Source organism: Aristolochia californica, unplaced genomic scaffold (assembly GCF_029961685.1).
Source record: "Aristolochia californica isolate CCGP_79_NKW_82.1479 unplaced genomic scaffold, dmAriCali1.0.hap1 SCAF_2, whole genome shotgun sequence".
In the NCBI taxonomy this organism is placed as follows: Eukaryota; Viridiplantae; Streptophyta; class Magnoliopsida; order Piperales; family Aristolochiaceae; genus Aristolochia; species Aristolochia californica.
Genome location: NW_027181881.1, coordinates 18,573,137 through 18,600,213, shown reverse-complemented (window position 1 = coordinate 18,600,213; position 27,077 = coordinate 18,573,137).

The window sequence follows — 27,077 nt, the reverse complement described above, 5'->3', positions numbered from 1 at the left end:
GATCTTTGTTTGTTAGGTCCACTTTTCGAAAATAGGAAAGAAGTGGGTAGTTTATCTCTGGAAAATATCCCACTGCACATTAACAAGAGAATATAATTTTTCTACTCCTTGAAATTTTTGGATCATTACGTCATTTGCATCTTCAACATGTTTTAAGCACACATATCCATATTTAAAACATGTTAGGATCAATTTGAAGTCTCTCTCTTATAAAATTCCACCGAGCTATTAGGGGTTGTACTGGTGGAATTTCCCAAACATGGATAACAAAACTTTGGTGTTCATTTTTAGTGCGTGAAATAATTTTCTTCACTTAAATTGATTATAGTTTTCAATTTTTTTCTTACATAAACTCAAAAATTTTCATTTTGTTGTGATGTATTTGCCTTCTCGTTTTGTTTACGAGAACATGGAGAGAGAAAACTCAAGTTTAGTTTAAAAAAAAATTGAATATTCAAAATGGAAACGCAAACATGCTGAGAGAGATAGTTCCAAAAAGTATCGATGATTTTTATGGATTGCAAAATCTTTTAGTTTTTTATATATTAGGTTTTCCAATTATCGGAAAAGGGGCGGGAGGCATTTTTAACTGAGTGTTGACTCCCAAACCATAAGTCATTTCTAACAAAAATTATAGCCGTTACACATCATTAATCAATCAAAATATTTACGATGATCTACGATTGTTAGGTCCGATTTTTTGTAAAATAGGCAAAAAGTGGGTTGTTTGGCTCTGGTAAATATCCCTCCGCACGTCAACTTGAGAATTTAGTTTTTTCTACTCCTTGAAATTTTGTATCATTAGGTCATTTTTATCTTCAACATGTTTCAGGAATACATATCCACCTCATTTAAAACATGTTAGGATCAATTAGAAATCTCTTTCTTATAAAATTCGACCAAGCTATTAGGGGTTGTATTAGTGGAATTTCCCAAACATGGATAAAAAAACTTTGGTGTTCATTTTTAGTGCGTGAAATAATTTTCTACACTTACATTTATTGTAGTTTTTGATTTTTTGCATACATAAACTCTAAAATTTTCATTCTGTTGTAATCTCTTTGGCTTATCTTTTTGTTTACTAGAAAAATGAGAGTGTGATAACTCAAGTTTGGATTTGAAAAAAAATTGAACATCCAAATTGGAAATGCACAAATGCTGAGAGAGATAATTCCAAAAAATATATGTGATTTTTATGGATTGTAAACTCTTTTAATTTTTTATATATTGGGTTTTGCATCATCAGAAGAGGGGGGACGAGGCATTTTTAACTGAGTGTAAATTCCCAAAGCATAAGTCATTTCTAACAAAAATTATAGCCATTACCCATCATTAATCGATCAAAACATTTACGATGATCAATGACTTTTAGGTTCGCTTTTTGTAAAATAGGCAAAAAGTGGGTTGTTTGGTTATGGTAAATATCCCACCGCATGTTAATTTGAGAATTTAATTTTTTCTACTCCATGAAATTTTTGGAGCATTAGGTCATTTGCATCTTCAACATGTTTCATGCATGCATATCCCTATTTCAATTATGTTAGGATTAATTAGAAATCTCTTTCTTATAAAATTCCACCAAGCTATTAGGGGTTGTACTGGTGGAATTTCCTAAACATGGATAACAAAACTTGGTGTTCATTTTTTGTGAGTGAAATAATTTTCTTCACCTACATTTATTATAGTTGCAAATTTTTCCATACATTAACTCTAAAATTTTCATTTTTTTGTAACCTATTTGCCTTATCTTTTTGTTTACAAGAAAAATAGGAGAGTGAAAATTCAAGTTTGGATTTGAAAAATAATTGAACATCAAAAATTGAAATGCACAAATGCTAAGAGAGATAATTCCAAAAAGTATCTGTTATTTTTAAGGATTTTAAAATCTTTTAATTTAATTTATATTAGGTTTTGCAATCATCGGAAAAGGGGGGAGCGAGGCATTTTTAACTGAGTGTTGACTCCCAAACCATAAGTCATTTCTAACAAAAATTATAGCCGATACACGTCATTAATCGATCAAAACATTTATGATGATCTATGATTTTTAGGTCTGCTTTTTGTAAATAGAAGAAAAGTGGGTTGTTTGGCTCTGGTAAATATCCCACCGCATGTTAACTTGAGCATTTAATTTTTCCTGCTCCTCAAAATTTTTGGATCATTAGGTCATTTGCATCTTTACCATGTTTCAGGCATTCATATCCATATTTAAAACATGTTAGGATCAATTAAAAATCACTTTCTTATATAATTCCACCAAGCTATTAGAGGTTGTACTGGTGGAATTTCCTAAATATGGATAACGAAACTTTGGTGTTCATTTTTTATGAGCGAAATAATTTTATTCACTTACTTTTATTATAGTTTTCAATTTTTTCCATACATAAACTCAAAAATTTTCATTTTGTTGTGACCTATTTGCCTTATCTTTTTGTTTCCGAGAAAAAAGGGAGAGTGAAAACTCAAGTTTGGATTTGAAAAAAAATTGAACATCAAAACTTCAAATCCACAAATGCTGAGAGAGTTAATTTCATAAAGTATATGTGATTTTTAAGGATTGTAACTCTTTTAGTTTATTATATATTAGGTTTTGCATTCATTAGAAAAGGAGGGCCGAGGCATTTTAACCTGAGTGTTGACTCCTAACAATAAGTCATTTCTAACAAAAATTATAGCCGTTACACATCATTAATCAATCAAAACATTTACGATGATCGATGATTGTTAGGTCCAATTTTTTTAAATAGGTGAAAAGTAGGTTAATTGGCTCTGGTAGATATCCCACTGCACGTTTGCTTGAGAATTTAATTTTTCCTACTCCTTCAAATTTTTGGAGCATTAGGTCATTTGCATCTTCAACATGTGTCAGGCATGCATATCCATATTTAAAACATGTTATGATCAATTAGAAATCTCTTTCTTATAAAATTCCACCAAGCTATTTGGGGTTGTCCAGGTGGAATTTCCTAAACATGGATAACAAAACTTTGGTGTTCATTTTTTGTGAGCTAAATAGTTTTCTTCACTTACATTTATTATAGTTTTCAATATCTTCCATTCATAAAAAAATTATCATTTTTTTGTGAGCTATTAGCCTTATCTTTTTGTTTACGAGAATAATGGGAGAGTGAAAAAATATGTTTGGATTTGAAAAAAAATTAATCATCCAAAATAGACATGCCCAAATGCTGAGAGAGATAATTCCAAAAATGATCTTTGATTTTTAAGGATTGTAAATAGTTTTAGTTTTTTATATATTAGATTTTGCAATCATCGGAAAAGGGGGGTTGAGGAACTTTTAACTGAGTGTTGACTCTCAAACCATAAGTCATCTCTAACAAACATTATAGCTGTTACACTTCATTAATCGATCAAAACTTTTACGATGATCTCTGATTGTTAGGTCCGCTTATTGTAAATAGGCAAAAAGTGGGTTGTTTGGCTCTTGTAAACCATCCACAGGTTAACTTCCGAATTTAATTTGTCCTACTCCATGAAATTTTTGGATCATTAGGTCATTTGCATCATCAACATGTTTCAGGCATGCCTATCCATATTTAAAACATGTTAGGATACATTAGAAATCTCTTGCTTATAGAATTCCACCAAGCTATTAGGGGTTGTACTGGTGGAATTTCCAAAATAGGGATAACTAAACTTTGGAGTTCATTTTTAGAGTGCAAAAATTTTTTCTTCACTTACATTTATTATATTTTTCAATTGTTTGCATACATAAACTCTAAAATTTTCATTTTATTGTGATCTATTTTCCTTCTCTTTTTGTTTACGAGAAAATGGGAGAGTGAAAACTCAAGTTTAGATTTGAAAAAAATTGACCATTCAAAACGAAAGTGCACAAATGCTGAGAGAGATAATTCCAAAAAGTATCTTTGATTTTTAAGGATTGTAAACTCTTTTAGTATTTTATATATTAGGTTTTCCAATAATTGGAAAAGGGCGGGGGGGCGGGGGGGTGAGCCATTTTTAACCGAGTGTTGACTCCCAAACCATAAGTCAATTCTAACAAAACGATGATCTATGATTGTTAGGTACACTTTTTTTCAATAGGCAAAACGTAGGTTGTTTGGCTGTGGTAAATATCCCACCGCACGTTAACTTGACAAATTATATTTTCCTACTCCTTGAAATTTTTGGATCATTAGGTCATTCGTATCTTCAACATGTTCCAGGCATGCATATCCATATTTAAAAGATGTTAGGATCATTAAGAAATCTCTTTCTTATAAAATTCCTCCAAGTTATTAGGGGTTGTACTGGTGGAATTTCCCAAACATGGATAACAAAACTTTGGTGTGCATTCTTAGTGCGTGAAATAATTTTCTTCACTTACATTTGTTATAGTTTTCAATTTTTTCCATACATAAACTCTAAAATTATCACTTTGTTGAGATCTATTTGCCTTCACTTTTTGTTTACGTGAAAAATGGGTGAGTGAAAACTCAAGTTTTGATTTCAAAAAAAAATTTTATATCCAAAATGGAAATGCACAAATGCTTAGAGAGATAATTCCAAAAATTATTCGTGATTTTTAAGGATTGTAAACTCTTTTAGTTTTTTATATATTTGGTTTTGCAATCATCAGAAAAGGGGGGTCGAGGAATTTTTAACTGAGTGTTGACTACCAAACCATAAGTAATTTCTAACAAAAATTATAGCCGTTACACATCATTAATAGATGAAAACAATTATGATGATCTATTATTGTTTGGTCCGCTTTTTTTAAATAGGAAAAAAGTGAGTTGTTTGACTATGGTAAATATCATGACGTACGTTAACTTGACAATTTAATTTTTCCAACTAGAAATTTTTGGATCATTAGGTCATTTGCATCTTCAACATGTTTCACGCATGCATATCCTTATTTAAAACATGTTAGGATGAATTAGAAATCTCTTTCTTATAAAATTACACCAAGCTATTGGGGGTTGTACTGGTGGAATTTCCCAAACATGGATAACAAAACTTTGGTGTTCTTGTTTTGTGAGCGAAATAATTTTCTTCACTTACATTTATTATAGTTTTCAATTATTTCCATACATAAACTCTAAAATTTTCATTTTCTTGTGACCTATTTGCCTTATCATTTTGTTTTCGATAAAAATGGGAGAGACAAAACTCAAGTTTGGATTTGAAAAAAAATTGAACTTCCAAATTGGAAATGCACAAAAGCTTAGAGAGATAATTCCAAACAGTTTCTTTTAGTTCATTATATGTTAGGTTTTGCAATCATAGAAAAAGGGGGGACGAGGAATTTTTAACTGAGTGTTGACTACCAAACCACAAGTCATTTCTAACAAAAATTATAACCATTACACATCATTAATCGATCAACATATTTACAATGATCTATGATTGTTAGTTTCGCTTTTTGTAAATAAGCAAAAAGTGGATTGTTTCGCTCTGGGAAATATCCCACCGCACGTTAACTTGAGAATTAATTTTTCCTACTCCTTGAAAATTTTGGATCATTAGGTCATTTGCATCTTCAAGATGTTTTAGGCATGCACATCCAAATTTAAAACATGTTAGAATCAATTAGAAATCTCTTTCTTATAACATTCTACCAAGCTATTAGGGGTTGTACTGGTGTAATTTCCCAAACATGTATAACAAAACTTTGGTGTTCATTTTTTGTGAGCGAAATAATTTTCTTGAATAACATTTATTAAATTTTTCAATTTTTTCCTTACGTAAACTCTAAAATTTTCATTTTGTTGTGACCTATTTGCCTTATCTTTTTGTTTACGAGAAAAATGAGAGAGTGAAAACTGACGTTTGGATTTGAAAAAACATTGACAATCCAAAATTGAAATGCACAATGCTGAGAGAGATAATTTCAAAAAGTATCTGTGATTTTTAAGGATTTTAAACTCTTTTAGATTTTTATGTATTAGGTTTTCCAATCATCAGAAAAGGGGGTCGAGGCATTTTTAACTGAGTATTGACTCCCAAACCATAAGTCAATTCTAACAAAAATTATTGCCGTTACACATCATTAATCGATCAAAACATTTACGATGATCTATGATTGTTAGGTCCAATTTTTGTAAATTGGAAAAAAAGTGGGTTGTTTGGCTCTGGTAAATATCCCACTGCACGTTAACTTGAAAATTGAATTTTTCCTACTCCTTGAAATTTTTGGTTCATTAGGTCATTTGCATCTTAACCTTGTTTTAGGCATGCATATCCATATTTAAAACGTGATAGGATCTATTAGAAACTTCTTTCTTATAAAATTCCACTAAGCTATTAGGGGTTGTACTGGTGGAATTTCCCAAATATGGATAACAAAACTGTGGTGTACATTTTTAATGAGCGAAATAATTTTCTTCACTTACATATATTATAGTTTGTAATTTTTTTCATACATAAACTCTTAAATTTTCATTTTTTTGTGATCTATTTGCCTTATATTTTGGTTTACGAGAAAAATAGGAGAGTAAAAACTAGAGTTTAGATTTGAAAAAAATTTTAACATCCAAAATGGAAATGAACAAATGCAAAGAGAGATAATTCCAAAAAGTATCTGTGATTTTTAAGGATTGTAAACTCTTTGAGTTTTTGATATAGTAGGTTTTCCAAACATCGGAAAAGGAGGGGGGGGGATGCATTTTTAACAGAGTGTTGACTCCCAAACCATAAGTCATTTCTAACAAAAATTATAGCCATTACACACCAATAATCGATAAAAAAATTTACGATGATCTATGATTATTAGGTCCGCTTTTTGTAAATAGGCAAAAAGTGGGTGGTTTGGCTATGGTAAATATCCCACCGCACGTTAATTTGTGAATTTACTTTTTTCCTACTCCTTGAAATTTTTGGATCATTAGGTCATTTGCATCTTCAACATGTTTCAGACATGCATATCTATTTAAAACATGATAGGATCTACTAGAAATCTCTTTCTTATAAAACTTCACCAAGCAATTAGGGATTGTACTGGTGGAATTTTCGAAACAAGGATAAGAAAACATTGGTGTTCATTTTTAGTGCCCTAAATAATGTTCTTCACTTACATTTGTTATAGTTTTTAATTTTTTGCATACGTAAACTCTAAAATTTTCATTTTGTTGTGCACTATTTGCCTTATCTTTTTTGTTTACGAGAAAAATGGTAGAGTGAAAACTCATGTTTGGATTTGAAAAAAAATTGAACATCCAAAATGAAAATGAACAAATGCTGTGAGAGAAAATTCCAAAAACTATCTGTGATTTTTAAGGATTGTAAACTCTTTTATTTTATTATTTATTAGGTTTTCCAATCAACAAAAAAGGGGGGGGGGGGGGGGGGGGGGGGGGGGGGGGGGGGTGGGGAGGCATTTTTAATTGAGTGTTGACCCCCAAACCATAAGTCATTTCTAACAAAAATTATAGCCGTTACACATCATTAATCGATCGAAACATTTATGATGGTCTACGATTGTTTGGTCCGCTTTTTCTAAATTGGCAAAAATTGGGTTGTTTGGCTCTGGTAAATATCCTGTTGGACGTTAACTTCAGAATTTAATTTTTTCTACTCCTTGAAATTTTTGGTTCATTTGGTCATTTTCATCTGCAACATGTTTAAGGCGTGCATATCCATATTTAAAACATGTTAGGAATAATTAGAAATCTCTTTCTTATAAAATTCCACCAAACTATTAGCGGTTGTACTGGTGGTATTTCTCAGACATGGATAACAAAACTTCTGTGTTCACTTTTAGTGCATGAAATAATTTTCTTGACTTACATTAATTATAGTTTAAATTTTTTTGCATACATTAACACTAAAATTATCATTATGGTGTGATCTATTTGCCTTATCTTTTTGTTTACAAGAAAAATGGAAGAGTGAAAACTCTAGATTGGATTTGAAAAAAAATTGAACATCCAAAATGGAAACGCACAAATGCTGAGAGAGATAATTCAAAAAATTATCTCTTATTTTTAAGGATCATAAACTCATTTAGTTTTTTATATATGAAAGGGGGGACGAGGCATTTTTAACTGGGTGTTGACTCCCAAACCGTAAGTCATTTCTAAAAATAATTATAGCCATTACACATCATTAATTGATCAAAACATTTACAATGATCTATGATTGTAAGGTCCGCTTTTTGTCAATAGGCAAAAAGTCGGTTGTTTGGCTCTGGTAAATATCCCACCGCATGTTAACTTGATAATTTAATTTTTACTACTCCTTGAAATATTTGGATCATTAGATCATTTGCAACTTCAACATGATCAGGCTGGCTTATTCATATTTAAAACATGTTAGGATCAATTTGAAATCTCCTTCTTATAAAATTCCACCAAACTATTAGGGGTTGTACTGGTGGAATTTCTCTCACATGGATAACAAAACATTGGTGTTCCTTTTTAGTGCATAAAATATTTTTCTTCACTTTTATTTATTAGAGTTTTCAATTTTTTGCTTACATAAACTCTATAATTTTCATTTTGTTTTGATCTATTTGCCTAATCTTTTTGTTTACGAGAAAAATGGGAGAGTGAAATCTAAAGTTTGGATTTGCAAAAAAAATTGAACATACCAAATGGAAATGCACAAATGATGTGAGATATAATTCCAAAAAGTATCTGTGATTTTTAAGGATTGTAAACTCTTTTAGTATATTATATATTAGGTTTTGCAATCATAGAAAAGGGCGGCAAGGTATTTTTAACTGAGTGTTGACTCCCAAACCATAAGTCATTTCTAACAAAAATTACAGCAGTTACACATCATTAATTGATCAAAACATTTACAATGATCTATGATTGTTAGGTCCGGTTTTTGTAAATAGGCAAAAAGTTGGTTGTTTGGCTCTAGTAAATATACCACCGCACGTTAACTTCATAATTTAATTTTTCCTACTCCTTGAAATTATTGGTTCATTAGGTCATTAACATCTTCAACATGTTTAAGGCATGCATATATTTAAAACATGTTAGGATCAATTAGAAATCTTTTTCTTATAAAATTCCATCAAGCAATTAGGGGTTGTACTGGTGGACTTTCCCAAACATGGATAACAAAACTTTTTTGTTGAAAGAGATAATTCCAAAAATAGTATCTATGATTTTTAAGGATTGTACTCTTTTAGTTTTTTATATATTAGGTTTTCCAATCATCGGAAAAAGGGGGGGGGGGGGGGGGGGGATGCATATTTAACCGAGTGTTGACTCCCAAACCATAAGTCATTTCTAACAAAAATTATTGCCATTACAAATCATTAATCGATCAAAACATTTACAATGATCTATGATTGTTAGGTCTGCTTTTTGTAAATAGGAAAAAAGTGCGTTGTTTGGCTCTAATAAATATCCCAACGCATGTTTAACTTGAGAATTTAATTTTTCCTACTCGAAATTTTTGCATCTTTAGGTCATTTGCATCTTCAACATGTTTCAGGCATGCATATCCATATTTAAAACATGTTAGGAACAAATAGAAATCTCTTTCTTATAAAATTCCACCAACCTATTTGGGGTTGTACTAGTGCAATTTCCCAAACAGAATAACAAATCTTTTACTTTTTTATATATTAAGTTTTGCAATCATCAAAAATTAGGGAAGGGGGGGGGGGTGTTCGTGGGGTTTTTGACTGAGTGTGGACTCCCAAACCATAAGTCATTTCTAACCAAAATTATAGCCGGTACACGTCATTAATCAATCAAAACATTTACGATGATCTATGATTGTTAGCTCCGCTTTTTGAAAAAAGGCAAAAAATGGGGTGTTTGGCTCTAGAAAATATCTAATCACACGTTAGGTTCAGAATTTAATTTTTGCTACTCTTTGAAATTTTTGGATCATTCGGTCATTTGCATCTTCAACATGTTTCAGTATCTATATTTAAAACATGTTAGGGACAATTAGAAATCTCTTTCTTATAAAATTCCACCAAGCTATTAAGGGTTGTACTGGTGGAATTTCCCAAACATGGATAACAAATCTTTTGTATTCATTTTTAGTGCGTGAAATAGTTTTCTTCACTTACATTTATTATAGTTTTCAATTTTTTGCATGCATAAACTCTAAAATTACCATTTTGGTGTGATCAATTTGCCTTATCTTTTTTTTTACGAGAAAAAATGGGAGACTGAAAACTCTAGTTTGGATTTGAAAAAAAAATTGGACATCCAAATTGGAAATGCACAAATGCTAAGAGAGATAATTCGAAAAAGTATCTATGATTTTTAAGGATCGTAAACTCTTTTAGTTTTGTATATATGAAAGGGGGGACGAGGCATTTTTAATTGAGTGTTCACTGCCAAACCATAATTCATTTCTAACAAAAAATTATAGCCGTTACACATCATTAATTGATCAAAACTATTACAATGATCTATGATTGTTGGTCCGCTTTTTGTCAAAAGGCAAAAAGTGGGTTGTTTGGCTCTGGTAAATATCCCACCATACGTTAACTTGAGAATTTAATTTTTCCTACTCCTTGAAATTTTTGGATCATTAGATCATTTTTATCTTCAACATGTTTCAGGCATGCTTATCCATATTTAAAACATGTTAGGATCAATTAGAAATCTCCTTCTTATAAAATTCCACGAAGCTATTAGGGGTTGTACTGGTGGAATTTCCCAAACATGGATAACAAAACTTTGGTGTGCATTTTTAGTGCATGAAATAATTTTCTTCACTTATATTTATTATAGGTTTCAATTTTTTGGATACATAAACTCAAAAATTTTCATTTTTTTGTGAACTATTTGCCTTATCTTTTTTTTTATGAGAAAAATGGGTGAGCGAAAACTCAAGTTTGGATTTGAGAAAAAATATAACATCCAAAATGGAAATGCACAAATGTTGATTGAGATAATTCCAAAAAGAATCTGTGAGTTTTAAAGATTGGAAACTCTTTTAGGTTTTTATATATTAGCTTTTGCAATCATCTGAAAAGGCAGGGAGAGGCATTTTTAACTGAATGTTGACTCCAAAACCATAAGTCATTTCTAACAAAACTTATAGCCAATACACATCATTAATCGATCAAAACATTTACGATGATCTATGATTGTTAGGTCCGCTTTTTCTAAATAGGCAAAAAGTTGGTTGTTTGGCTCTGGTAAATATCCCACCGCACGTTTACTTGAGAATTTAATTTTTCGTACTCCTTGAAATTTTTTATCATTAGGTCATTTGCATCTTCAACATGTTTTAGGCATGGATATCCATATTTAAAATATGTTAGGATCAATTAGCTATTTGGGGTTGTACTGGTGGAATTTCCCGAACATGGATAACAAAACTTATGTGTTCATTTTTAGTGCGTGGAATAATTTTCTTTACATACATTTATTATAGTATTCAATTTTTTGCACTCATAAACTCTAAAATTTTCATTTTGTTGTCATCTATTTGCCTTATCTTTTCGTTTACGAGTAAAATGTGAGAGTGAAAACTAAACTTTGGATTTGAAATAATATTGAACATCCAAAATAGAAATGAACAAATGTTGAGAGTGATAATTCCAAAAAGTATCTGTGATTTTTAAGGATCGTAAACTCTTTTATTTTTTTATATATTAGGTTTTGCAATCATCGGACCAAAGGGGGGGGGGGGGTGTGCAAGGCATTTTTAACTGAGTGTTGACTCCCAAACCATATGTCATTTCTAACAAAAAATATAGCTGTTACACATCTTTAATTGATAAAAACATTTACGATGATCTATGATTGTTAGGTCCGCTTTTTGTTAATAGGCAAAATGTGGGTTGTTTGGCTCTGGTAAATATCCCATCGGACGTTTACTTGAGAATTTAATTTTTCCTACTCCTTGAAATTTTTGGATGATTAGGACATTTGCATCTTCATAATGTTTCAGGCATGCATATCCATATTTAAAACATGTTAGGATCAATTAAAAATCTCTTTCTTAAAAAATTTCACCAAGCTATTAGGGGTTGTACTGGTGGAATTTCCCAAATGTGGATAAAAAAACTTTGGTGTTCATTTTTTTTAGCTAAATAATTTTATTCACTTACATTTATTATACTTTTCAATTTTTTGCATACATAAACTCTAAAATTTTCATTTTTTTGTAATCTATTTGCCTTATATTTTTGTTTACGAGAAAAATGGGACAGTGAAAACTCAAGTTTGAATTTGATAAAAAGTTGAACATCCAAAATGGAAATGCAAAAATGTTGACAGAGATAATTCCAAAACGTATTTGTGATTTTTAGGGATTGTAAACTCTTTTAGTTTTTTATATACTAGGTTTTACAATCATTGGAAAAGAGGGGGGGGGGGGGGGGGGGGGGGGGGGTGGTGAGGCATTTTTAACTGAGTGTTGACTCCAAAACCATAAGTCATTTCTAACAAAAATTATAACCATTACACATCATTAATCGATCAAAATATTTACGATGATCTATAATTGTTTGGTCCACTTTTTGTAAATAGGCAAAAAGTGGGTTGTTTGGTTCTGGTAAATATCCCACGACACGTTAACTTGAGAATTTAATTTTTCCTACTCCTTGAAATTTATAGATCATTAGGTCATTTGCATCTTCAACATGTTTCAAGCATGCATATCCATATTTAAAACATGTTAGGATAAATTAGAAATTTCTTTCTTATAAAATTCCACCGAGCTATTAGGGGTTGTACTGGTGGAATTTTCCGAACAAGAATAACAAAACCTTTGTGTTCATTTTTTGTGACCAAAATAATTTTCTTCACTTACATTTATTATAGTTTTCAATTTTTTACATACATAAACTCTATACTTTTTTTTTTTTTTGTGATCTATTTGCCTTATATTTTTATATACAAGAAAAATGGAAGAGGGAAAACTCAAGTATGGATTTGAAAAAAAATTGAACATCGAAAATGGAAATGCACAAAATCTAAGAGAGATAATTCTAAAAAGTATCTGTGATTTTTAAGTATTGTAAACTCTTTTAGTTTTTAATTTATTAGGTTTTCCAATCATCGTAAAAAGGGGGGGGGGGGGGGGCGAGGCACTTTTAACTGAGTGTTGACTCCCAAACTATAAGTCATTTCTTACAAAAATTATAGTTGTTACACGTCATTAATCGATCAAGACATTTTCGATGATCTATGATTGTTAGGTCCATTTTTTGGAAATTGGAAAAAAGTGCATTGTTTTGCTCTCGTAAATATCCCACCGTACGCTAACTTGAGAATTAAATTTTTACTACTCTGGGAAATTTTTGGATCATTAGGTCATTTGCATCTTCAACATTTTCAGGCATGCTTATCGATACTTAAAACATGTTAGGATCAATTAGAAACCTCTTTCTTATAAAATTCCACCACGCTATTAGGGGTTGTACTCGTGGAATTTCCCAAACATGGATAACCAAACTTTAGTGTTAATTTTTAGTGCATGAAATAATTTTTTGCACTTACATTTGTTATAGTTTTTAATTTTTTCATACATAAACTCTAAAATTTTCATTTTTTTGTGACTTAATTGCCTTATTTTTTGTTTACGAGAAAAATGGGAGAGTGAAGACTCAAGTTTGGATTTGAAAAAAAATTGAACATCCAAAATGGAAATGCACAAATGGTAAGAGAGATAATTCCAAAAAGTATATGTGATTTTTAAGGATTGTAAACTCTTTTAGTTTATTATATATTAGTTTTTGCAATCATCGAAAAAGGGGGAGAGGTTTTTGTAACTGAGTGTTGACTCCCAAACCATAAGTCATTTCTAACAAAAATTATAGCCGTTACACACCAAAAGTTGGTTGTTTGGCTCTGGAAAATATCTAACCGCACATTAGGTTCAGAATTTAATTTTTCCTACTCATTGAAATTTTTGGATCATTCGGTTATTTGCATCTTCAACATGTTTTAGTATCCATATTAAAAACATGTTAGGGAAAATTTGAAATCTCATTCTTATAAAATTCCACCAAGCTATTAGGGGTTGTACAGGTGAGAGAGATAATTCAAAAAAGTATATGTGATTTTTAAGGATCGTAAACTCATTTAGTTTTTATATATGAAAGGGAGAACGAGGCATTTTCAACTAGGTGTTGACTCCCAAACCATAAGTCATTTTTAAAAATAATTATAGCCATTACACATCATTAATTGATCAAATCATTTACAATGATCTAAGATTCTAAGGTCCGCTTTTTGTCAATAGGCAAAAAGTGGGTTGTTTGGCTCTGGTAAATATCCCACCGCACGTTAACTTGAGAATTTAATTTTTCCTACTCCTTGAAATATTTGGATCATTAGGTCATTTGTAACTTCAACATGATCAGGCAGGCTTATCCATATTTAAAACATGTTAGGATCAATCTGAAATCTCCTTCTTATAAAATTCCACCAAACTATTAGGGGTTGTACTGGTGGAATTTCCCTCACATGGATAACAAAACATTGGTGTTCCTTTTTAGTGCATAAAATAATTTTCTTCACGTATATTTATTATAGTTTTCAACTTTTTGTATACATAAACTCTAAAATTTTCATTTTGTTGTGATCTATTTGCCCAATCTTTTTGTTTATGAGAAAAATGGGAGAGTGAAAACTCAAGTTTGGATTTGCAAAAAAAATTGAACATCCAAAATGGAAATGCACAAATGATGAGAGAGATAATTCCAAAAAGTATCTGTGATTTTTAAGGATTGTAAAATCTTTTAGTTTATTATATATTAGGTTTTGTAATCATAAAAAAGGGGGGCAAGGCATTTTTAACTGAGTGTTGACTCCCAAACCATAAGTCATTTCTAACAAAAATTATAGCAGTTACACATCATTAATTTACGTTGATCTATGATTGTTAGGTCCGTATTTTGTAAATATAAAAAATGTGGGTTGTTTGGCTCAGGTAAATATCCCACCGAACGTTAACTTGAGAATTTAGTTTTTCCTACTCCTTGAAATTTTTGGATCATTAGGTCATTTGCATCTTCGACATGTTTCAGGCACGATATCCATATTTAAGACATGTTAGGATCAATTATAAATCTCTTTCTTATAAAATTCCACCAAGCGATTAGGGGTTGTACTAGTGCAATTTCCCAAACATGAATCACAAAACTTCTGTCTACATTTTTAGTGCGTTAAATAATTTTCTTCACTTACGTTTGTTATAGTTTTCAATTTTTTGCATACATAAACTCTAAAATTTTCATTTTGTTGTGATCTATTTGCCTTATCTTTTTTCTTACGAGAAAAATGGGAGAGTGAAAACTCAAGTTTGGATTTGAAAAAAAATTGAACATCCAAAATGGAAATGCACAAATGCTGAGAGAGATAATTCCAAAAAATATCTGTGATTTTTAAGGAACGTAAACTCTTTTAATTTTTTATATATTAGGTTTTGCATTCATCCAAAAAGGGGGAGCGAGGCATTTTTAACTAAGTGTTGACTCCCAAACCATAAGTCAATTCTAATAAAAATTATAGTCGTTACACATCATTAATCGATAAAAACATTTATGATGATCTATGATTGTTAGGTCCGCTTTTTGTAAATATGAAAAAATGGGTTGTTTGGCTCTAGTAAATATCCCACCGCACGTTAACTTGTGAATTTAATTTTTCCTATTCCTTGAAATTTTTGGATCATTAGGTCATTTGCATCTTCAACATGTTTCTGGCATGCATATCCATATTTTAAAATTGAGAGGATCAATTAGAAATCTCTTTCTTCTAAAATTCCACCAAGAAACTAGGGGTTTTAGTGGTGGAATTTCCCAAACAAGGATAACAAAACTTTGGTGTTCATTTTTAGTGCGTCAAATAATTTTCTTCACATACATTTATTATAGTTCTATTTTTTGCATACATAAACTCTAAATTTTTATTTTGTTGTGATCTATTTGCCTTATCTTTTGGTTTACGAGAAAAAAGGGAGAGTGAAAACTGAAGTTTGGATTTGAAAAAAAATTGAATATCCAAAATGGAAATGGAAAAATGCTCAGAAAGATAATTCCAAAAAGTATCTTTGATTTTTAAGGATTGTGAACTCTTGTACTTTTTTATTTATTATGTTTTGCAATCATCGAAAAATTGAACATCTAAACTAGAAATGCACAAATGTTGAGAGAGATAATTCAAAAAAAGTATCTGTGATTTTTAGGGATTGTAAACTCTTTTAGTTTTTTATATATTAGGTTTTGCAATCATCGGAAAAGGAGGGCAATGGATTTTTAACCTAGTGTTAATTCCCAAACCATAAATCATTTCTAACACACATTATGGCCGTTACACATCATTAATCGATAAAAACATTTTATGATGATCTATGATTGTTGGGTTTGCTTTTTGTAAATAGGTAAAAAGGGGTTGTTTGGCTCAGGTAAATATCCCACAACACCTTAACATGAAAATTTAATTTTTCCTACTACTTGAAATTTTTGGAACATTTGGTCATTTGCATCAGCAACATGTTTTGAGGGATGCTTATCCATATTTAAAACATGTTAGGATCAATTAGAAATCGCTTTCTTATAAAATTTGGTGTTCATTTTTAGTGCGTGAAATAATTTTCTTCAGTTACATTTACTATAGTTTTCAATTTTTTGCATACATAAACTCTAAAATTTTCATTTTGTTGTGATCTATTTGCCTTATCTTTTTGTTTACAAGAAAAATGGGAGAGTGAAAATACAAGTTTGGATTTGAAAAAAAAGTGAACATCCAAAATGGAAATACACAAATGCTGAGAGAGATAATTCCAAAAAGTATCTGTGATTTTTAAGGATTGTAAACTCTTTCAGTTTTTTATATATTAGGTTTTGATATCATAGGAAAAGGGAGGGGGAGGCATTTTTGACTGAGTGTTGACTCCCAAACCATAAGTCATTTCTAACAAAAATTATAGCAGTTACACATCATTAATCAATCAAAACATTTACGATGATCTATCATTGTTAGGTCTATTTTTTGTAAATAGGCAAAAAGTGGGTGGTTTGGGTCTGGAAAATATCCCACCGCACGTTAACTTGAGAATTTAATTTTTCCTACTCGAAATTTTTGGATCATTAGGTCATTGGCATCTTCAACATGTTTCAGACATGCATATCTATATTTAAAACAAGTTAGGATCAATTGGAAATCTCTTTCTTATAAAATTCCACCAAGCTATTGGGGGTTGTCTTGGTGGATTATCCCAAACATCAATAAAAAAACTTTGGTGTTCATTTTTATTGCTTGAAATAATTTTGCTTCACTTACATTTATTATAGTTTTCAATTTTTTTTGTACATAAACTCTAAATTTTAATTTTGTTGTGATCTTTTTGCCTTATCTTTTTGTTAACGAGAGAAATGGGAGGGTGAAAACTCCAGTTTGGATTTGAAAAAAAATTGAAAAGCCAAAATGGAAATGAACAAATGCTGAGAGAGAAAATTCCAAAAAGTATCTGTGATTTTTATGGATTATAAACTCTTTTAGTTTTTTTATATATTAGGTTTTGCAATCATCGGAAAAGGGGGGGGGGGGTCATTTTTAACTGAGTGTTGACTCCCAAACCATTAGTCTTTTCTAACAAAAATTATAGCCGTTACACATCATTAGTCAATCAAAACGTTTAGGATGATCGATGACTGTTACGTCCACTTTTTGTTAATAGGCAGAAAGTGGGTTGTTTGGCTTTAGTAAATATCCTACCGCACGTTAACTTGAGAATATAATTTTTCCTACTCCTTGAAATTTTTAGGTCACTACGTCATTTGTATCTTCAACATGTTTAAGGCACGCATATCCATATTTAAAACATGTTAGGATCAATTAGAAATCTCTTTCTTATAAAATTCCACCAAGCAATTAGGGGTTGTACTGGTGGAATTTCCCAAACAAGGATAACAAAACTTTGGTGTTCATATTTAGTGAACATAATAATTTCCTTCACTTACATTTAATATAATTTTTTGCATACATAAACTCTAAAATTTTCATTTTGTTGTAATCTATTTGCCTTATCTTTTTGTTGACGAGAAAAATGGAAGAGAGAAAACACAAGTTTGGATTTCAAAAAAAAATTGAACATAAAAAATGGAAATGCACAAATGCTGAGAGAGATAATTCCAAAAAGTATCTGTGATTTTTAAGGATTGTAAACTCTTTTAGTTTTTTATATATTTGGTTTTGCAATCATCGGAAAATGGGACAATTATAACCATTACACATCATTAATTGATGAAAACATTTACAATGATCTATGATTGTTAGGTCCGCTTTTTGTAAATAGGCAAAAATTGGGTTGTTTGGGTCTTGTAAATATCCCACCGCATGTTAACTTGAGAATTTAATTTTTCCTTCACTTGAAATTTTTGGATCATTAGGTTTTTTGCATCTTCAACATGTTTCAAGCATGCATATCCATATTTAAAACATGTTTGGATCAATTAGAAATCTCTTTCTTAAAAAATTCCACCAAGCTATTAGGGGTTGTACTGGTGGAATTTCCCAAACATGGATAATAGAACTTTGGTGTTCATTTTTAGTGCATGAAATAATTTTCTTCTCTTACATTTATTAAAATTTTCAAATTTTTGCATACATACACTCTTAAATTTTCATTTTTTTGTGATCTATTTGCCTTATCTTTTGGTTTACGAGAAAAATGGGAGAGTGAAAACTCAAGTTTGATTTTAAAAAAATGAAAATCCAAAATAAAAATGCACAAATAATGAGAGAGATAATTCAAAAAAGTATCTGTGATTTTTAAGGATTTTAAACTCTTTTATTTTTTTATATATTAGGTTTTACAATCATCGGAAAAAGGGGGGTCAGGCATTTTTAACTGAGTGTTGACTCTCAAACCATAAGTTATTTCTATAAAAAATTATAGCCGTTTCACATCATTAATGGATCAAAAAATTTACGGTAATCTATGATTGTTTTGTCGACTTTTTGAAAATATACAAAAAGTGGGTTGTTTGGCTCTAGTAAATAACCCACCGCACGTTAACTTGAGAATTTAATTTTTCGTACACCTTGAAAATTTTGGATTATTAGGTCATTTTCATCTTCAGCATGTTTTAGGCATTCATATCCATGTTTAAAATATCTTAGGATCAATTAGAAATCTATTTCTTGCAAAATTCCACCAAGCTATTTGAGGTCGTACTGGTGTTCATTTTTTGTGCGTGAAATAATTTTCTTCTCGTACATTTATTATAGTTTTCAATTTTTTGCATACACAAACTCAAACATTTTCATCTTGTTGTGATCTATTTGCCTAATCTTTTTGTTTACGAGTAAAATGGTCAAGTGAAAACTCAAGTTTGGATTTGAAAAAAATTTGAACATCCAAAAGGGAAATGCGCAAATGCTGAGAGAGATAATTCTAAAAAGAATCTACGATTAATAAGGATTGTTAACTCTTTTAATTTTTTATATATTAGGTTTTGCAATCATCGGAAAAGGGAGGAGGAGGGGGGGAGGGGATTTTTAACTGAGTGTTAACTCCCAAACCATAAGTCATTTCTAAAAACAATTATAGTCGTTACACAACATTAATCGATCATAACATTTATGATGATCTATGATTTTTAGGTCCCCTTATTGTAAATAGGCAAAAAGTTGGTTGTTTGGCTCTAGTAAATATCCCACCGCACGCTAACTTGAGAATTTAATTTTTCCTACCCCTTGAAATTTTTGGATCATTAGGTCATCTGCATCTTCAACATGTTTCAGGCATGCATATCCATATTTAAAACATGTTAGGATCAATTAGAAATTTGTTTCTTAAAAAATTCCACCAAGCTAATAAGGGTTGTACTGGTGGAATTTTCCAAACATGGATAACAAACATTGGAGTTCAGTTTTAGTGCATGATATAATTTTCTTCACTTACATTTATTATAGTTTTTAATTTTTTACATACATAAACTCCTAAATTTTTATTTTGTTATGATCTATTTGCCTTATCTTTTTTTTTACACGAAAATGGTAGTGTGAAAACTCTAGCTTGGATTTGAAATAAAATTTAACATCCAAAATGGAAATGCTCAAATGCTGAGAGAGATAATTCCAAAAACTATCTGTGATTTTTACGGATTGTAAACTCTTTTAGTTTTTGATGTATTAGGTTTCACAATCATCGGAAAAGGGGGGGCGAGTCATTTTTAACTGAGTGTTGACTCCCAAACCATAAGTCATTTCTAACAAAAATTATACCTGTTACACATTATTAATCGATGAAAATGTTTACGATGATCTATGATCGTTAGGTTTGCTTTTTATAAATAGGCAAAAAGTGGGATGATTGGCTCTGGTATATATCGCAAACCAAGTTTCTATCTCACAAACGAGGGTTGAAACCACCTTAGCTTATTTAATCTCTTGTTCAAATGCTTTCATCATGCTTTTCTTCAATAGCGACTTCAAAAGAGTCTTCAGATTAGCCAGGAGGAGGAGCTTGAGCTTCTCGTTCCGATTAGTAAGCAGGAACGTTAACTTGAAAATTTAATTTTTCCTACTCCTTTGAGATTTTAGGATCATTAGGTCATTTGCATCTTCAACATGTTTTAGGTATGCATATCCATATTTAAAATATGTTAGGAACAATTAGAAATCTCTTTCTAATAAAATTCCACAAAGCTATTAGGGGATGTACTGGGGGAATTTCCCAAACATGGATAACAAAACTTTGGAGTTCATTTATAGTGGACGAAATAATTTTCTTCACTTACATTTATTATAGTTTTCAATTTTTTGCATACATAAACAATAAAATTTTCATTTTGTTGTGAACTATTTGCCTTATCTTTTTGTTTACGAGAAAAATGGGAAAGTTAAAACTCAAGTTTGGATTTGAAAAAAAATTGAACATCCAAAATGGAAATGCACAAATGCTGAGAGAGATAATTTCAAAAAGTATCAATGATTTTTAATGAATGTAAACTCTTTTAGTTTTTCATATATTAGGTTTTGCAATCATCGAAAAAGGGGAGCGAGGCATTTTTAAACGAGTGATAACTCCCAAACCATAAGTCATTTCTAACAAAAATTATAGCCATTACACTTCATTAATCGATCAAAATATTTACGATGATCAATGATTGCTAGGTCCACTTTTTGTAAATAGGCAAAAAGTGGGTTGTTTGGTTCTGGTAAATATCACACCGCACGTTAACTTGAGAATTTAATTTTTCCTACACCTTGAAATTTTTCGATCTATAGATCATTTGCATCTTCAACATTTTTAGGCATGCATATCCATATTAAAAATATGTTAGGATAGATTAGAAATCTTTCTTAAAACTCCACAGACCTATTAGTGGTTGTACTGGTGGAATCTTCCAAACATGAATAACCAACCTTTGGTGTTCCATTTTAGTGCGTTGATTAAATTTTCTTCACTTACATTTATTATAGTTTTCAATTTTTTTCAGACATACACTCTAAAATTATCATTTTGTTGTGATCGTTTTGCCATATCTTTTTTGTTTACGTGTAAAATGGGAGAGTGAAAAGTCAAGTTTGAATTCGAAAAAAAATTAAACATCCAAAATGGTAATGCACAAATGGTGAGAAAGATAATTCTAAAAAGGATCTGTGATTTTTAAGGATCCTAAACTCTTTTAATTTTTTATATATTAGGTTTTGCAATCATCGAAAAAAGGGGGCGAGACATTTTAACTGAGTGTTGACTCCCAAACCATTAGTCATTTCTAAAAAAAATTATAGCCATTACACATCTTTAATCGATCAAAACATTTACGAAGATCTATGATTGTTATGTCCCCTTATTGTAAATAGGCAAAAAGTGGGTTATTTGGCTCTTGTAAATATCCCACCGCACGTTAACTTGAGAATTTAATTTTTCCTACTCCTATAAATTTTTGGATCATTAGGTCATTTGCATCTTCAACATGTTTCAGGCATGCATATCCATATTTTAAACATGTTAGGATCAATTAGAAATCTCTTTCTGATAAAATTCCACCAAGCTATTAGGGGTTGTGCTGGTGGAATTTCTCAAACAAGGATAACAAAACATAGGAGTTCATTTTAGTGCGTGAATAATTTTCTTCATTTATATTTATTATATTTTTTAACTTTTTTCATACATAAACTCTTTAAATTTTTATTTTGTTATGATCTATTTGCCTTATCTTTTTGTTTACGAGAAAAAAAGGTAGGCTGAAAACTCAAGTTTGGATTTGAAAAAAAATTGAACATCCAAAATGGAAATCCACAAATGCTGAGAGAGATAATTCCAAAAAGTATTTGTAATTTTTATGGATTGTAAAATCTTTTAGTTTTTTATATATTAGGTTTTACAATCGTAAGAAAAGGGGGACCGAGTCATTTTTAACTGTGTGTTGACTCCCAAACCATAAGTCATTTCTAAGAAAAATAATGGCCGTTACATATCATTAATCGATCAAAACGTTTACGATGATCTATGATTGATAGGTCCGCTTTTTGAAAATCAGCAAAAAGTGAGTTGTTTGGCTCTGGTAAATATCCCACCGCACGTTAACTTGAGAATATAATTTTTCCTACTGGTTAAAAATTTTGGATCATAAGGTCATTTGCATGTTCAACATGTTTCAGGCATGGATATCCATATTTAAAACATGTTAGGATCAATAAGAAATCTCTTTCTTATAAAATTCTACTATGCAATTAGGGGTTGTACCGGTGGAATTTCCCAAACATGGATAATAAAACTTTGGTGTTCATTTTTAGAGCGTGAAATAATTTTCTTCTCTTACATTTATTATAGTTTTCAATTTTTCGCATATATAAACTCTAAAATTTTTATTTTGTTACGATCTATTTGCCTTCTCTTTTTGTTTGCGAGAAAAATGGGAGAGTGAAAACTAAAGTTTGGATTTTAAAAAAAATAGAACATCCAAAATAGAAATGCATAAATGCTGAGAGAGATAATTCCAAAAAGTATCTATGATTTTTAAGGATTGTAAAATCTTTTAGTTTTGTATATTTAAGCTTTTACAATCATCGAAAAAGGGGGGGGCGAGCGATTTTTAACTGAGTGTTAACTCCCAAAGCTTATTTCGTTTCTAACAAAAATTATAGCAGTTACACATCATTAATCGATCATAACACTTACAATGATCTTTGATTGTTAGGTCCGCTTTTTGTAACTAGGCAAAAAGTAGGTTGTTTGGGTCTGGTAAATATCCCACTGCATGTTAACTTGAGAATTTAATTTTTCCTACTCCTTGAAATTTTTGGATTATTAAGTCATTTGCATCTTCAACATGTTTCAGGCATGCATATCCATATTTAAAACATGTTAGGATCAATTAGAAATATTTTTTTTATATAATTCCACCAAGCAATTAGGGGTTGTACTGGTGGAATTTCCCAAACATGGATAACAAAACTTTGGAGAATAAAATTATAGCCGTTACACAAAATTAATCGATCAAAACATTTAAGATGATCTATGATAGTTAGGGCTGCTTTTTTTAAATAGGCAAAAAGTGGTTGTTTCACTCTGGTCAATATCCAACTGCACATTTACTTGACAATTTAATTTTTCCTACTCCTTGAAAATTTGATCATGAGGGATCAATTAGAAATCTTTTTCTTATAAAGTTCCACCAAGCTATTAGGGGCTCTACTGGTGGAATTTCCCAAACATGGATAACAAAACTTTGGTGTTCATTTTTAGTGCGCGAAATAATTTTCATCACTTAAATTTATTATATTTTTCAATTTTTTTCATTCATAAACTCTAAAATTTTCATTTTGTTGTGATCTATTTGCCTTATCTTTTTGTTTACGAGAAAATGGGGGAGTGAAAACTCAGGTTTGGATTTGAAAAAATAATTGAACATCCAAAATGGAAATGCACAAATTCTGAGAGTGATAATTCCAAAAAAGTATTTGTGATTTTTAAGGATCATAAAATCTTTTAGTTATATATTAGGTTTTGAAATCATCAGAAAAAAGGGGAAAAGCGGGGGGGGGGGGGGGGGGGTGGGGGGGTGTTAGGCATTTTTAACTAAGTGTTGACTCCCAAACCATAATTCATTTCTAACAAAAATTATGGCCATTACATATCCTAAATCAATCAAATAATTTACGATGATCTATGATTGTTAGGTCCGCTTTTTTTCAATAGCCAAAAAGGGATTGTTTCGCTCTGGTAAATACTGCACCACACGTTAACTTGACAATTTAATTTTTCCTACTCCTTGAAATTTTTGGATCATGAGGTCGTTTGCATCTTCAATATGTTTCAGGCATGAATATTCATATTTAAAACATGTTAGGATCAATTCAAAATATTTTTCTTATAAAATTCCTCCAAGCTATTAGGGATTCTACTGGTGGAATTTCCCAAACATGGATAACAAAACTTTGGTGTTCATTTTTGGTGCGCGAAATAATTTTCTTCACTTACATTTATTATAATTTTCAATTTTTTGCATACATAAACTCTTAAATTTTCATTTTTTTGTGATCTATTTGCCTTATCATTTTGTTTACGAGAAAAATCAGAGAGTGAAAACTCATGTTTGGATTTAAAAAAAAATTGAACATCCAAAATGGAAATGGACAAATGCTGAGAGAGATAATTCTAAAAAATATCTATGATTTTTAAGGATTGTAAACTATTTTAGGTTTTTATATATTTGGTTTTGCAATCATCGGAAAAGGGAGGTGGGGGGGGGGGGGGGGGGGGGGGTGGCATTTTAAACGAGTGTTGACTCCAAACCATAAGTCATTCTAAAAAATTTTAGCCATTACACATCATTAATCGATCAAAACATTTACGAAGATCTATGATTGTTAGGTCCTCTTTTAGTAAATAGGCAAAAAGTGGGCTGTTTGGCTCTGGTAAATTTGCCACTGCACTATAACTTGAGAATTTAATTTTTCCCACTCCTTCAAATTTTTGGATCATTAGGTTATTTGCATCTTCCACATGTTTCAGACATGCATATCCATTTTTAAAATATGTTAGGATCAATAAGAAATTTCTGTCCTATAAAGTTCGACAGAGCTATTAGGGGTTGTACTAGTGGAATTTCCCAAACAAGGACAACAAAACTTTGGTGTACATTTTTAGTACGTGAAATAATTTTCTTCACGTACATTTATTATAGTTTTCAATTTTTTGGATACATAAACTCTAATATTTTCATTTTGTTGTGATCTATTTGCCTTATCTTTTTGTTCACGAGAAAAATGGGAGAGTGAAAACTCAAGTTTGGATTTAAAAAAAAAATGAACATCCAAAATGGAAATACACATATGCTGAGAGAGATAATTCCAAAAGTATTTGTGATTTTTAAGCATTGTAAACTCTAGTAAATTGGCAAAAAGTGATTGTTTGGCTCTGGTAAATATCCCACCGCACGTAAACTTGAGAATTTAATTTTTCCTTCTCCTTGAAATTTTTTAATCATTAGGTCATTTGCATCTTCAATATGTTTCAGGCATGCATATCCATATTTAAAACATGTTAGGATCAATTAGAAATCTCTGTCTTATAAAGTTCAACCAAGCTATTAGGGGTTGTACTAGTGGAATTTCCCAAACAAGCATAACAAAACTTTGGTGTAATCGGAAAAAGGAGCGCGAGTCATTTTTAACTGAGTGTTGACTCCCAAACCATAAGTCAATTCTTACGAAAAGTATAACCGTTACACATCATTAATCGATCGAAACATTTACGATGATCTATGATTATTAGGTCCGCTTTTTGAAAATAGGCAAAAAGTGGGTTGGTTGGCTCATGTAAATATCCCACAGCACGTTTACTTGAGCATTTAATTTTTCCCACTCCTAGAAATTTTTGGATCATTAGGTCATTTGCATCTTCCACATGTTTCAGGCATGCATATCCATATTTAAAACATGTTAGGATCAATTAGAAATCTCTGTCTTATAAAGTTCAACCAAGCTATTAGGGGTTGTACTAATGGAATTTCCCAAACAAGCATAACAAAACTTTGGTGTACATTTTTAGTGCATGAAATAATTTTCTTCACTTATATTTATTATATTTTTCAATTTTTTGGATACATAAACTCTCATATTTTCAGTTTTTTATGATCTCTTTGCCTTATCTTTTTCTTTACGAGAAAAAATGGGAGAATGAAAACTGAAGTTTGGATTTGAAAAAAAAAATTAACTTCCAAAATGGTAATGCACAATTGTTGAGAGAGATAATTCCAAAATGTATCTTTGATTTTTGAGGGTCATAAAATCTTAATCTTTTAGTTTTTTATATATTAGGTTTTGCTATCATCGTAAAAGGGTGGGCGAAGCATTTTTGATTGTGTTGACTCCCAAACCATAAGTCATTTCTAACAAAAATTATAGCCGTTACACATCATTAATCGATCAAAAAATTTACTGTGAACTCCGCTTTTTGTAAATAGGCAAAAAGAGGGTTGTTTGGTTCTGGTAAATATCCCACCACAAGTTAAGTTGAGAATTTAATTTTTTGTACACCTTGAAATTTTTGGATCATTAGGTCTTTTGAATCTTCAACATGTTTTAGACATGTATATCCACATTTAAAATATGTTAGGGTCAATTAGAAATCTCTTTCTTATCAAATTTCACCAAACTATTAGAGGTTGTACTGGTGGAATTTCCCAAACATGGGTAACAAAACTTTGGTGTTCATTATTAGTGCGTTGAATAATTTTCTTCACTTACATTTATTACACTTTTCAATTTTTTGCATTCATAAACTCTAAAATTTTCATTTTGTTGTGATCTACTTGCCTTTTCTTTTTGTTGATGAGGAAAATGGGAGACTTACAACTCAAGTTTGGATTTGAAAAAAAATTGAACAACCAAAATGGAAATGTGCTAAAGCAGAGAGAGATAATTCCAAAAGAGGGGGAGGGGCGACTGTTTTAACTGAGTGTTTGGATCTGGTAAATATCCCACCACACGTTAACTTGAAAATTTATTTTTTCCTACTCCTAGAAATTTTTGGATCATTAGGTCATTTTTATCTTCAACATGTTTCAGGCATGCATATCCATATTTAAAACATGTTAGGATCAATTAGAAATCTTTGTCTTATAAAATTCCACCAAGCAATTAGGGGTTGTACGAGTGGAATTTCCCAAACAAGGATAACAAAACTTTGGTGTACATTTTAGCGCGTGATAT